Source organism: Triturus cristatus, chromosome 7 (genome assembly GCF_964204655.1).
Source record: "Triturus cristatus chromosome 7, aTriCri1.1, whole genome shotgun sequence".
Lineage (NCBI taxonomy): Eukaryota > Metazoa > Chordata > Amphibia > Caudata > Salamandridae > Triturus > Triturus cristatus.
The window spans coordinates 808986726-809002525 of NC_140590.1; positions in this window are offsets into that span (position 1 = coordinate 808986726).

Consider the following 15800-nt stretch of genomic DNA (forward strand, 5'->3'; position numbering starts at 1 on the left):
TCCTGGGTTGTCAACTGAATGAGTGGTTTTGCTAGAAATGCATATTGGGGAATCCACTGCCTACAGTATGAAGTGAGGCCTATGAAGGCCCGTACCTCCTTTTGTGTCTTGGGTGGTGGCATGTTTACAATTAACTGGATGCGGTCAGGTGTGAGCTGTCTCCCCCCCTTGGACAGCAAGTGCCCTAGGTACACAACTTGCTGGGCACAGAATTGCAGCTTCGAAGGGGACACCTTGTGCCCCTTGTCGGCCAGAAAATGTAAAACCGTCAGTGATGCTTTTTCACATTTGGGTTCGCTTCGGGCGGTGATCAGCAGATCATCGACATACTGAAGCAGTGCAGTGTTAACTGGCATGTGGATACTGTCAAGTTGTCTTTTCAGTGCTTGGCTGTAGATGCTAGGACTTTCTGTAAATCCTTGAGGTGCGCGTGCGAATTTAAAGCTTCGTCCATTTAAACTAAATCCGAACAAATATTGGCTCTCCGGATCGATTGGGACGCTAAAGAAGGCGTTCTTGAGGTCAATTACAGTAAAGAACGTTGCTTCTGAATCAATAGCTGTCAGTAATGAAGAGATATCTGGGACCACGGGATATTGTGGTACAATGCATTTATTCAATTCGCGCAGATCAATAACTAATCGATATACTGGTGGTGCTTTTGGATCAGTTCGTTTAAGAATCGGAATGATCGGAGAATTACATACATTGGAGTCGGTTTCTACAACCACTCCTTGTGCAATGAGCTCGTCAATGATTCGCAGTAAAGCCACTACAGCATCTGGAGGTAACTTGTATTGTCGCATTCGTGGTAATACCACTCCTGCTTTGAGTGTGACTCGATATGGTGTAATGTGCATACAACCTACATCAGTGGGGCCTTTTGCCCATAAATGTGCAGGTAGATTCTGTAACCGGTGATCCATGTCTCTTGACACGTAGTGACCTTTAAAGTCACGCAAAAATAGTCGTACTCCGTCTGGAGAACAACATATTATAGCTCCTAGAGCTTTCAATGTTTTTATACCTAACAAGTTTTCTGGGCATGATTTTGTAAGCAATAGATCTGTAGTCCGTGTCAATGGACCAACTGTAAATGCAAGCGGTTGCGATACTTCGTTAATAGTAGGCTTTCCTGAGAAACCAAGGGAAATATTTTGTGAGCCTGAGAGGGGTGCCCCTGGGACTTCGTCGTGACTTATAGTTGTTCTGCTTGCCCCTGTATCAAGTAGAAACTTTCTGTCTTTCCCTAATACTTGACTCTGTACATAAGGACCCTCTTGATCTACAGGAACCTCAATAAGGGGTAAGCCAACTTCCCTCTCTAGGCTATTTCATGTGTAGCGCTGATAATCTGGATAGTCATTTTGTGCATACTGGTACATCTGTTGTGTCGTGTTTTGTGTTGCGGCAATAGGCTGTGGCTGTGGTACCACTACGGTCTGTTGTGGAACCGGCATAGGCTGTACATGTTGAGGTGCTTGTTGTTGGATCTGGTCCTGTCTAGGCGGACGTGGTCTCTCTTTGGTTTTACCCGTAGAGATATTATGTTTCAGAACTGCACAATCGTTTATATAATGACCTGGCTGTTTACAGTAGTTGCATGTCCCTTTAACGGGAACCGCTGAATTACTGGACTGTGTCGCACCCTTTTTATGACCGTCAGCTGGAACTGACTGGGCGACGAGCATTTTCATTTTCGTGTCTTTCATACGTCTTTGTTCGTGTTCTTGTTCTTCTCTAATTCTATTTTGGTGATACTGTAACATTTGTAACATTTGCGAAGGAGTGTTAGCTTGCCAAGTGCTCTCAACTTTCAATACTCTATTTTTAACCTGTGGCAGGGAATTCTCGACTAGTTTTGTTACAAAAAGATGTGGATATGAATCGCTACTTGCTTTCAGGCCGCTATTAATACCAAAACATTTTTCAAATCGGGAATAAAAATCACTAGTGTCTTCATCGGGTTTCTGTTTGCAAGCTGAAATTGCTCCCCAGTCTTCCTTTTTCGTAGTTAATAAACGTGGCAATACTTGTACTAATAATCCTGGTAATGCTTTAGTTTTGTCCCCAAGCCCTACGCCTGCAGTTCGGGCATTTTCTTCGTTTTCTAATACTGTCCAATCAATCTTTTGGTCTCCCACTTCCCACTCTTTTTCTTTGAGTTTCTCGTAAATACCGGCAGGCAATAATACTTTCAATATTTTCATAATGTCAGGATAGGTATAATCACCCATGAGTAACATGTCCTTTAGTTCACGGTGAAAACCTGCTGGATCTTTGTCATGGCTGGGCACTAATTTTTTCATTTCCAATAGTTCTATTTTAGTTATGGGCGTGTACACAAACACGCGTCTAAACGTATTGTCATCATTTCTAACTGGGTGTACTTCGCGTAAGGGATTCTGTCTGTCTATGTAATACGTTTTTCTCTCCATGGAAGGAGCTGGATCATGTTCTGGACACAAAAAGGCACTATATCTATGTCGGTATTCTAGAATTACTTTAATTAGATCGGTACCTAGACCTCTCCATTTATTCAGGAGTAGTTCTATCAGTATATCAGGTAGGGGACCAGGATCGGAGTGTTGGCCTTTATATAATATAAGGAGATGTTGTATCATGTATATACTAGCTAAACGCTGCTCATCTGGTGTGAGATTCAGAAACGTGTGTGCTAGCGCATCATCACTGTATTTTTCAGAACTGTCAGCCCATTGTACTGCTGACCTGGCTAATTCTTGTTCATCCATAGAATCGAGCACATGGTACCCCCTTCGTTCTCGAAGTAGTTTATCAGTAGCCTGGAATAAGTGTTCAGGGGTCCTTGGATTTGAGATAGCTGTTTGAAAAATTCTGTTACATTCTGGACGTATCGGACGTATTGTTTTATTAAAAGATCTTCCTTTTCCTACATAAGCTATCGTTTGTCTAGCTGGTAATTCTAATTGTCCTGTGTTCATTTCCGACTGTTCCTCCTCCTCTTCCTCTGATTCAGTTTTATCTGCTTCTAATCTTCTTTCATGTATTCGTTCTACTTCTTTTCTGATCTTTCGGCACATGACTTCTATATACTTCTGTTTATCATGTTTTCCGTCTGCTATATTCTGACCCCATCTGGTAAGTACTTGCATTTCCTCCGGATCTACCTCAGGCCTATCTCTGTTTCTGATCAAGCAGTTTATGAAAAAGCGTAACAATAATTTCTGCATATCTACTTTTTGGTATTCCATGGCCTCGCCAATACTTTCAGGACCTTGCCCTGTTTGGACAAAGCGATATATTTTGTCTAGATGTTCAACCATTCCTGGTAATGTCATTAAATAGTTTGCAACTCGTCGTAAACGTACTGAAGATAGCAATATTCTGTCGTGTTTACCTGGCACTGGATCATATCTACAATCTGTAAGAGGCTCATTTAATATATTGTCATTAGCTCTTTGGGGTGTACGTTGGTGTGCTAAATCCCTATAAGTCAATCTAGTGGCTGGCGGTGGCGTGGAAAAACCTCCTGTCGCACCTCCTGAGGTGCCAAGTCCAAAAGGATTTGTTGGGTGTAGGGTAGAGAGTGTGGGTGCAGGAAGGACTGTAGAAACAGATGGAATGTTTAGAACGTGAGGAGGAGTTTGTTGCTGCGGAGGTGGGTGCAGCTGATCTTGGGGTTGAGCGTCGTTAACAGGTGGTGTGCGTGGCTGCGCACCATTAGCATATTCGGGGGCGGCATCATCTAAATAGGAAGAAAGGAAAATGTCCTTTGCGGTCTTGGGATGTACTTTAATCGGGAGTAATGGAGGTGGCAGATCTTTTGGTACCTCCAAGGTGGCCTTAGGCAAACCCTCGGCCAGAAGAGGATACATACCATTCATAAGAGTGTTTCGTTGTCTGTCTACTTGTTCTGTTTTTACTCGGATACTTTCGTCAATTAATATGTTTTCTCGGGCTCTTTCTGAATCTTCTCTACTTTTCTCTTCCTTCTTGAGCGCTTTCTCTGTGCGCCTATGCGATTCTTTACGCCATAATTCAATGGCATCTTTCTGTGACTGTCTGGCTTTCTTTTTCCATAATACGTCTTCTACTCTCATGATGCAATCTGCATCCCATGTTCCAGTAGCGGGCCATCTCTGACTCTCTGCTAAATCCTTGGTGTAGTCCACCCATAGATCAAGATATAATACGGCATCTAGGCCATGTTTATGGTACATAAAGTACCCTGGAGTGTCCCTAGGTGGAATGGGAACAGCTTCCTCGAGTATCCCTTTTCTAGATTTTATCTGTCTTAATTTTGAAAATAACGGCATCTTGAACCTTGCTACTTAATTCTTACTCGGTCTTGAACACAATAATTACAATAACCACAATAATGAAGATCGAACAATCACTCATACCACGACATTTAGAACATATCAAAAACTTTTTAGAAACGAACAATAATAATTAGAATAAAACTAATTAACTGCATAATACTAAATATACTGTATGTACTGCTAAACAGTACAGATACACTGCTAAAACAGTGCAGACCAGGTCTGTGTACCCAAACCCGTCTTGACCGGCACAAACTAATGTGCACGTCTAGATGCGTCCCCAGCAACGGTACTCACCGGGAAGCACGGAACGGAAGGCCTCGGAAGTCTGGACCGGACTAGACCAAACTGGACTGGACTCGACTCGTGACTTAGATACTTCGGAACTTCGGAATCTGGTGGGCCTCTGTATACCTCGGATCTTGCTCTCTCAGCTAGGCTCTGGTCGGGATTCTCCGCACTCCTCACCGCCTCGTCTGGGTGTTGATCGCAGCCTCAGTCGCCCCCGTTGGCCTGAGGGAGATACAGGAAATCCTGCGGGTACGCGTAATTGTCCGTCCGGCTGTGGCAGGAGACCGGGTCTGCAACGCACCTCCGGCGCGTGGGGTGTGAGAGGTGTCCCTATTCGGGCGCCAATTATGTGGTAAATTTAAATTACCTAGACTTAATTTATGCGGTAAAATTCAATAAGAATAACTCAGTAAAAATAAGAGGCAGAATCCGTGGTATTTGAGGTTATAAAAGGGAATTTATTCCTTACAAAGGAATGATGGTTCGAACCAGGCAATCGAGTTCCGTCACCACGAAGGTTCAGGAAGGGATCAGCAATACATTATTGACAGGTTATCATATTTATAGTAAAATGCATTACAGTAAAGACATATGCAGAAGGCGTTACAGCTGAGAAGAGAGATAAGAATACACATACGTAATGAAAAAGGCGTTATAATAGGCGTGCATAAAGGCGTATACTAGAAACGTCATTATGATGATGACACAAGTGGGTGGATCCATAAGAGAATCCTGCAAAGTCAGCAAAAATACATGGCAGAGATGCGCGCGCAGCCGCATGACGTGTGATTGACGTGTAACTAGAGGGTGAAGGGAACTTGACATTTAGCCCTACATGAGGAGACAGAAGTCTGGGATGTCAGGACAACCTAGTCCCAAATCGTATCTAATATCTTGTGTTTAAGGAACTATATTATCTAGAAGGAAAGGTCTTTTCGGACAGAGCCTATTCTATACTGACTGCTAGTGCGTGTACAAGCGTCTAAGTGTCTACATGAGATGCGAGGGGGCATGGGCCTACCATGGTAACGAAAGTCATGAATTACTTGCACGGAGACAGTAAGGCCGGGCCCTTTGCTCTGCAGCTGGAGGGATGTTTACCTAAGCTACTAGACAGGAATGCATTTCTCGAGGAGCGGAGCAGATAACTTGAAGGCTGAATACAGTTTTGGCAGGCAACAGGCCGGGCTAGGCACCGTTAGCCGCGCAGGAAGTAAGACAAAGTTCATGGATACAGATACAGGTCCAGGCTGGAGCATTCAGAGGCAGAAGCAGGAAAAGCTCGATGGCAGAATTCAGGGCCTACCTTGCCAGAGCTGGAAAACATGAAAAGTATACCATATAAAGACGGTGGCAAGGCATACTTAGGAACAGAATATCTGACCCATTCATGGCAGATCTGAAAGAGGACATATTAACGTTGGACACAATTGTATTTGCGTCTTCATAGCTTGAAATGGAGGGAACATACATGTACTTGTAGCATGTACATGGAGCCGTTGGGGTCTAGATAGGGGACACAATTGATCATAAAAATTCATATTTCCTCAATCTAAAAAGGGGGTGTGGCCTTTGAGCACACTCAGCAATCTAGCTACATGGGGCTTACTGGAGGTAACAGGTGGGCTAGTTGGCCCCCAGGGACCCTCAGTATTCAAGGAGATTTAATCCCCCAATTTACAACCCCCAGGAGGGGCGTTTGCAGAGTGGTGGAGAAAGGGGGCATGGTCTGTGTCCAGTTTTCAGCAATCCCACTATCTGAGACATACTGGAGGTATCAGGTAGGCTAGTTGGCCCCTAAGGACCCCAGCAGTGAAGGGGACTTCAATCACCATCCAAGATCACGCCAGGAAGTGTGTTTGCAGAATGGTGGGGAAAGGGGGCGTGGCCTGCTATGACAACTTAGCAATCCTGATGTGTGGGACTTACTGGAGGTAATTGGAGGAGTAGTTGGCCCCAAAAGATGTCCTTGGGGGCCAACTACCCCTCTTATTACCTCCAGTAAGTCCCACACAGTGGGACTGGTAAGACGTCTTCGGAGGCCATGTCCCCCTTTCTCTACCACTCCGCAAATATGCCTCCTGGCAGAGAACGGGATGGGGGAAGAAGTCCACTTTATTCCTGAGGGACTTTGCGGGCCAAGAAGCCCTTCTGGTACCTCCTGTAAGTCCTACGCAGCGGAATTCCTGAGCGCTGGCCAGAAGCCCAGCACCCTTTCTTCAGCACTCTGCAAACACAATTACTAGTTAAAGAAGTGTTTGCCATGTTATAGGTTTCGCATTCGCGAGAGTTAGAGATATTGGCAATGTAAATGTAAAAGTTTTAAAATGTTTTTCGGAGTGGAGTGAATGTGCGTTGTACGTATTGGAATTATGTGGTAAGTTGTGCAGTGAAATTATGTCAATGAAACTATGTGGAATTTATTTTATAGGAATTATGTAGAGTGGGATTATTTGTTATGGAGAGTAATTATGTGGTATGGTAGTCTGTGTTGTGGAGTGATAATGTCGGGTTTAGTGTTCCTTGTTTCCATAAGGCTCAACTATGAACTCAATGAGACTAAAAAAAGAATGAATCACTGAAGAGCACTTTTGGACCTAGTCATAGGTATGAGCAGGGCCACTGAATTTATGCGACTGTTTGGCTGCACCGACTTTCATACAAATATACATTTTCCCCGTTAGCCACATAATTCATCATCTGCTCCCTAATTTGCAGATTTAAACGAAAAAAAGGCTTTTTTCTAGCTCAAACGTTACCAAAAATGCAGCGAAAAGTGTTACTGCGTGGTGGAAGGCCTTTGCAAATCTAGAATGGTCACCTGTTACCTATTACTAAATGTGGGTGTTAAATTGGTACTAATTGTGTGCAAGCCACTCTTGCTTCCTTCTGCGCCTCTCTTGCCTCTTTCTGCATTTCTGTTGCTTCTTTCTGCACAGTTCTTTCTTTTTCTGCACTTCTCTTGCCGCTTTCTGCAAATCTCTTCTACTTTCTGCACCTCTCTTCCCTCTTTCTGCATGTCTGTTGCCTCTTTCTGTACCCTTCTTCCCTCTTTCTGTACCTCTCGTGCCTTTTTCTGTACCCCCTGACTTGTTTCTGCTCCCTTTTTGCCTCTTTCTGCACCTCTGTTCCCTCTTTCTACACTTCTTTTGTTTCTTTCTGCACCTGTCTTGCTTCTTTCTGCAACCCTCTTGCCTCTCTCTCCACCCTTCCCTCTTTCTGCACTTCTATTGCATCTTACTGCACTTATCTTGCTTCTTTCTACTCCTCACTTGCCTCTGTCTGCACCTTTATTGCCTCTCTCTGTAGTTCTCTTGAATCCTTCTGCACTTCACTTGCCTCTTTCTGTAACTCTCTTGCTTCTTTCTGTACCTCTCTTGCCTCTTTCTGCACCTCACTTGCTTCTTTCTGCACCCCTTTTGCCTTTTACTGCACCCCTCTTCCCTATTTGTGCAACTCTCTTGCCTCTTTCTACACCTCTTTCCTCTTTCTGCCCCACTCTTGCTCCTTTCTGCACCTCTGTTCCTTCTTTCTTCACCTGTCTTATCTCTTTCTGCACCCTCCGTGCCTCTTTCAGCACCTCTGTTGCTTCTCCCTGCAGTTGCCTTCCTCTTTCTGCCCCGCCTCTTTCTGTACCCCTCTTGCCTCTTTGTGCATATCTCCTACCCAGTAGCAGCCCATGGTGGGAGTGCTGCCGGGTGCTGACGTGGGGCGGGGGAGGGACAGGGTGAAGGGTAGTAAACTACGGATTACGGCCGATTAGAGGTAAGTAAACATATGAATAAAAAAACAAACTTCGTATCGCGCACTGCATTGCATTTGGCGATGCAGCTGTGTCGGAGTCTGGACTGTGCGAGCCCAGCTCCGAGCCTACCTGATGCAGCCGCCCCTTTCTTCCCCTTACAGCCACCGGATACAGAGCCCACCCTGGCCGGATCCTCGCCTTCTGCCGTTCCATACGCCTGGCCCTTTAACAGAGATATGGAAGTTCCTACATACAGCCTCTGGGGGTGGAGTCAAGCGACGTCACCAGTGGATAACGGTCTGGCAGCCTATCCCGTAGAGGAGGAAACCCGGAAGCAGGAAGACGCCGCGACAGCCGATCCCGGGAGACAGCACGAACCGGAGTCCCCGAAGACGCCTGCAGTTCTTGGCGACGAGAAGCCTGGAGGCCAACGTTCCTGTGATCCGCCCAGCCACGTTCCCGGAGGGACGTGGCTTGATCAGGTGCGTCAGCGCTTGTGAAGAAACCGGGAGACGGGCGGTGGGTCCGTTAAAACAGGGGCGCTGCTCGAGTGATCGCGTGCTGGCTGGTGAATGCAGTTCAGCCCCGGATACCTGCGCGACCTTGGTGGCAGTTTCCCCTCCTCACACCGCCTTGAGTGAACCTGGTGTTTTCCCCTCACACCCTCTCCTAATTAGAACCCCAAAAAGCACCGTAGCCCTAAAACGTGCTGTTTTCTTCTTTGCTTTCCATATATCTTCCTATGTTGGTCTGGCTGCCCTGGTCTACACCCTGAAGGAAAAGGCCCCAAGGAACAGCGCCCTGGTGGAGAAACTTATCCCCGGAAGGAACACGTGGGAGTTGTCCCTACAATTTGTTTTGTTTCCCTCATCCTACGAACCTCTGAACTTTCATGTGGGACCAATTCATTAATAAATAACACCCTTTCAAGCAACATACGTGTGGCACGCTTCCTCCTTGCGACACATGGTGGAGAATGCGGGCAGCGTAGCCTCTCGGTGACTATTCCCCATGGAGAACCTGATACAGCATATTGTGGAGGGGCAGAAAAAGCTTGAATGGGCGGTAGAGCGGCAACTAACCTCTGCACAGGCAGATAGGGACACCTTTAGGGATCTCATGAAAGCCCAGATGGAGACCATTCTAAAGGTAGTGGAAGACCCCGCCCCGACTTCTACCGGCCATAGACTGAGCAGGGGTGCCTCTGTCCTCCCTACGGTGTCACTGCAAAAATACACTCCCGGAGAGGATCCCGACGCTTTCCTGTTAAACTTTGAAAGAGCAGCCAGGGCCTCCGGTTGGCCCATAGGGAAATGGCCTTTTTTCTTGGCACCCCTTCTGACAGGCGAGGCACAAGCGGCATACCAAGTCGCAAACGCCGGCGGAGTAACCCCATACGAGGAAATCAAGGCTCTCATCCTTGATCACTTGTGGATGGACTCGGAGGCGTACAGACTGCGTTTCCGCAAAGAGAAGGGAGCACCTGTCCTCCCTACGGTGTCACTGCAAAAATACACTCCCGGAGAGGATCCCGACGCTTTCCTGTTAAACTTTGAAAGAGCAGCCAGGGCCTCCGGTTGGCCCATAGGGAAATGGCCTTTTTTCTTGGCACCCCTTCTGACAGGCGAGGCACAAGCGGCATACCAAGTCGCAAACGCCGGCGGAGTAACCCCATACAAGGAAATCAAGGCTCTCATCCTTGATCACTTGGGGATGGACACGGAGGCGTACAGACTGCGTTTCCGCAAAGAGAAGGGAGCGCCTGGCAATACCCCTAAGACCCTCTATTATAAATTAAAACTCGCAGTGGAGAAATGGTTGAAGCCCAGTGAGCGATCCAAAGAAGAGCTAATGAGTGCTGTCGTCCTAGAGCAATTCCTAGACGCCCTGCCCTACTCTACACAGAGGTGGTTAAGACAGCATGCCAATCTAACCGCTGAACAGGCAGTGGAGTTGGCAACTGCCTTCTCCCGCGCCCAACCCCGAGCATCACCCTGGGAAACCGAGAGACCCCGAACGATACCGGTCCCCAGGAAGGCGCTCCGACCCATCAAAGAGCCCGAAAAAAAGATACGCACCAACAGATCCGACCCTCTTAGTGTTAAAGGCCCACAGTGTTTTGACTGTGGCGAGTGGGGCCATATTGCCCGCACCTGCCCCCACAAGAAGACTGAAGAGCCCATGGACATTAGCTACCTTCGCCGAAGCCTTATGTATACCGCTGAGATGGGGACATGCTCTATGTAAGTCTGAAAGTTAATGGGGTGTTGGTCAAAGCCCTCCTAGACTCTGGCTGTCAACAATCGGTGATAAGAGGCTCCTTGGTAAACGTAACCCAGTTGATCCCCGGTAGGAAGGTCCTCATACGTTGTGTCCACGGGGACGTTCGAACCTACCCCATGGCATGTGTTCTGTTGAAAACCATGGAAGGTACTCCCTCCCCAGTAACTGTAGGGGTTTTGGATACCCTCCCTGAAGAAGCGATTGTAGGTACCGAGAACCCGGACTTCCTCTCCTTGTTTATGCATGTTGTGAAAAGAAAGGAAACAGCGAGTCCCCAGGGTAACGTAGCGGGTGCCCTCCTTACGCAAGAACCGTGGTTGACGGACAAATATTTTTGCTGGGCCCAGCATAATGATGCCTCCCTCACCCATGCATGGTCTGAAGCTCGAAAACCAGCAATCCAGGCCTACCCCATGTTTCAAGTCTCGAACGATTTGTTATATAGAATAGCCGGACCTGGCCAAAACCCCCAGCTGTTGGTCCCTCAGGAGTTCCACGACCAAATACTGTTTTTTGCCCATTGCCACCTCTTAGCCGGTCACTCAGGGGCCGAAAAAAACACTCAGGGGCCCTTGCATTTTTTTTTACTGGCCAGGGATCTACGCACAAACCAAAAAGTATTGGAGGGAATGTCCAATTTGTCAAAAACGAAACCCCTACATTCCTCCGCAAGTCCCCTTACAACCACTGCCCATAGTGGGAAAGCCGTTTGAGAGAGTAGGGATGGACATTATTGGGCCCCTACCTCGGTCGAAGAAGGGATTCCAGTATGTTCTAGTTCTGGTTGATTACTGTACCCGGTTCCCCGAGGCCTTCCCCCTCAGAGCCCCTACCACTACCAACATCACCGACAAGTTACTGGAATATTTCTCTAGGGTTGGATTTCCTCGTCAGATATTGACCGACCAGGGTACGCCGTTCTTCTCCAAACTGATGTCACAGGTTTGTAGGACTCTAGACGTACGGCACACAAAAACCTCCGTCTATCATCCGCAAACCGATGGCCTGGTGGAGAGATATAACGAAACCCTGAAGCAAACCCTAAAGAAACTACTGACAGGCGAAGGTAAGGACTGGGATCGGTTACTTCCCCTCTCCCTATTTGTCATTCGCGGACAGGTCCAGAGCAGCCTAGGGTGTTCTTCCTTTGAGCTGCTCTATGGGCGCCAACCACGGTCCCTGTTGGAAATGACAAAGGAAGCATGGGAGAAGGATAACAACGACACCAGTGACTTATTGGAATATACTCAACATCTACGAGCCAAAATCGGCAAACTCCAGGATCTAGCCCACGCTAACCTAGAAAGGAAACAGGCCTTACAAAAACAAGTGTACGATAAAGGTAGGAAATGGAGAACCTTGTCAGTAGGCGACTGGGTCCTAATCCTACTCCCCTCCTCCATATCCAAAGTCAAGAGCGAATGGAAAGGGCCTTTCAAGGTCATAGCTGCCCTAGGGAAGACCACCTACAGGATCCAGCTAGGCCCTAACAAACACCAAACATACCATATCAATCGGTTGAAGAAATGGATAGGACCCCCACCAACCAATAACCAGTTGATACAATCCCCTAGAACCGACCCATGCACTCTTACACAGTTAGTCATTAATGATACATTGACGCCGCGACAACGTAGCGAGCTGCTTGACGTCTTTTCAGACTACTGCCCTCTTTTTTCGGACCTGCCAGGAAAAACCATGCTGGTGGAACACTGTATTGAGACCGAGGCAGGGAAAGTAGTGAAACAGAGACCGTATCGGCTTCCGGCATCCCGTCGGAAAGCTGTCTCTGAAGAGGTCAGGCAAATGCTACACATGGGTGTCATACGACCCTCGAAAAGTGAGTGGAATTCCCCAATCGTGTTGGTCCCAAAACCTGATGGCTCTATACGGTTTTGTATAGACTTCCGCCAGATAAACGCCATCTCCAAGCTAGACGCCTACCCACTGCCTCGAGTCGACGACTTGATAGAACGGTTGGGAGACGCACGGTTCATTACTACCATCGATCTCACAAAGGGATACTGGCAGGTGCCTCTACGCTCAGCTGACCAAAAAAAGACCGCTTTTTCCACCCCAGACGGTCTTTTTGAATTTACTGTGCTTCCTTTTGGCCTACACGGTGCACCGGCCCCATTTCAGAGTTTGATGAACAAACTACTGCAACCCCACCAGGCCTTCTCCTCCGCTTATCTCGATGACATCGTCATCTATAGTTCTACCTGGGAAGATCATCTAGAGCACTGTCCTCCGGTCTTAGGGGACCTACAGAGAGCAGGGTTACACATCAACTCAAAAAAATCCAGAGCAGGGTTCCAGAAAGTGAGGTATTTAGGCTATTTGATTGGGGACGGATGCATTGAGCCCCAAGAAGACAAAATAAAGCCAATAACCAGAGCCCCCATACCCACAACAAAGAGGGAGAGCCGGGCATTCCTGGGTTTATTGGGGTATTACCGTTGTTTCATTCCCCACTATTCCGACATTTCCGCCCCTCTTACCGACCTGTTAAAAAAAAACACCCCCAAAAGTGCCCTGACTACACCATCCACTTCAGTCCAAACAGCCATCCACAAGCTGAAACAAGCCATCACCAGTCAACCTGTTCTGATCTCCCCTGATCATTCCCGTCCATTTATCCTCCAAACAGATGCCTCGGACGTAGGCATAGGAGCCGTCCTTTCGCAGAATACCACGGACGGGGTCGAGAAGCCGGTCCTGTTCATCAGTCGGAAACTTTACCCGCGTGAACGTCACTATCCTATTATCGAAAAAGAGTGTCTGGCCATCAAATGGGCCATAGACAAACTCCAATATTATCTGGAAGGCACCTGGTTCATTCTATACACTGACCACGCTCCATTAGTTTGGATGAGCCGGAACAAGGGGAACAACCCCAGGGTGATGCGATGGTTCCTGTCATTACAGCCTTATGCATTTGAGGTTCGACACCGTAAGGGGCTCCTTAACTCAAATGCCGATTTTCTATCTCGAATCCCATACATCCCCGAACGGGAAGAGTCTGGAGGGGGGGGGGGGGGGGGTCGGAGTCTGGACTGTGCGAGCCCAGCTCCGAGCCTACCTGATGCAGCCGCCCCTTTCTTCCCCTTACAGCCACCGGATACGGAGCCCACCCTGGCCGGATCCTCGCCTTCTGCCATTCCATACGCCTGGCCCTTTAACAGGGATATGGAAGTTCCTACATCCAGCCTCTGGGGGTGGAGTCAAGCGACGTCACCAGTGGATAAAGGTCTGGCAGCCTATCCCGTAGAGGAGGAAACCCGGAAGCAGGAAGACGCCGCGACAGCCGATCCCAGGAGACAGCACGAACCGGAGTTCCCAAAGACGCCTGCAGTTTCTGGCGACGAGAAGCCTGGAGGCCAACGTTCCTGTGATCCGCCGAGCCGTGTTCCCGGAGGGACATGGCTTGATCAGGTGCGTCAGCGCTTGCGGGGAAACCGGGAGACGGGCTGTGGGTCTGTTAAAACAGGGGCGCTGCTGGAGTGATCGCGTGCTGGCTGGTGAATGCAGTTCAGCCCCGGATACCTGCGCGACCTTGGTGGCAGTTTCCCCTCCTCACACCACCTTAAGTGAACCTGGTGTTTTCCCCTCACACCCTTTCCTAATTAGAACCCCAAAAAGCACCGTAGCCCTAAAACGTGCTGTTTTCTTCTTTGCTTTCCATATATCCTCTTATGTTGGTCCGGCTGCCCTGGTCTACGCCCTGAAGGAAAAGGCCCCAAGGAACAGCGCCCTGGTGGAGAAACTTATCCCCGGAAGGAACACGTGGGAGTTGTCCCTACAATTTGTTTTGTTTCCCTCATCCTACGAACCTCTGAACTTTCATGTGGGACCAGTTCATTAATAAATAACACCCTTTCAAGCAACATACGTGTGGCACGCTTCCTCCTTGCGACAAGCGTGTGCAACGAAATTCATTTTATTTATTTATATGTTTACTTACCTCTAATCGGCTGTAATCTGTATTTTACCACTCCTACCCTGCCCCTCTCCACGTCAGCGCCCGTAAGCACTCCCACCACAAGCCGCTACTGCTCCTACCCCTTTCTACAACCCTCTTGCCACTTTTTCCACCTCTGTTGGTTCTTTCTGCATCTCTTTTGCTTCGTTCCGCACTTCACTTGCTTCTTTCTGCACCCCTCCTGCCTCTTTCTGCACCGCTCTTCCCTCTTTGTGCAACTCTCTTCCTCTTTCTACACCTCTCTTCCCTCTTTCTGAACCACTGTTGCCTCTTTCAGCACCTCTGGTGATTTTTACTGCAGATCTCTTGCCTCTTTCTGCACCCCTCCTTTCTCTTTCTGCACCTGTCTTGCCTCTTTCTACACCCCTGTTCCCTCTTTCTGTACCATTCCTGCCTGTTTCTGCACTTCTCTTGCCTCTCTCTGCACCCCTTTTACCTCTTTATGCACCTCTGTTGCTTCTTTCTGCACTTCTATTGCTTCTTTCTGCATCCTTGCTGCCTCTTTCTGTACCTCTCTTGACTCTTTGTGCACCCCTCTCCCTCTTTATGCAACTCTGTTGCTTCTTTCTACACCTGTTGGTTCTTTCTTTCTGCACTGCTCTTGCTTCTTGCTGTACCTTACTTGCCTCTTTCTGCACTTCTCTTGCTTCTTTCTGCACCTCTCTTGCCTCTTTCGGCACCTCTGTTGCTTCTTTCTGCACACCTCCTGCCTCAATCCGCACCCCTCTTCCATCTGTACAACTCTCTTGCCTATTTCTATACCTCTCTTCCTTCTTTCTGCAACCCTCATACCTCCTTCTGCACCTCTGTAGCTTCTTTCTGCACTTCTCTTGCTTCTTTTTTAACCTCTGTTGCTTCTTTCTGTATTGCTCTTGCTTCTTTCTGCACCCCTCTTTCCTCTTTCTGCACCCTTCCTTTCTCTTTCTGCACCTTTCCTGCCTGTTTCTGCACCTCTCTTGGCTCTTTCTGTACCTCTTTTGCTTTTTTCTGCACCTCTCTTACCTCTTTCGGCACCGCTTTTGCTTCTTTCTGCACTTCTCTTGCCTCTTTCTGCACCTCTGAGTTAGATGTAGTTTTAATCCCCCTGCCCTATTATGTACTAAGGACTTACAGGGGAGGTCATGCCAATCACAGGGGTACCCCAACCCATAGTGTACCCCAGTGTATGTAGGTGTTTTCACTGTATTCTAAGTGT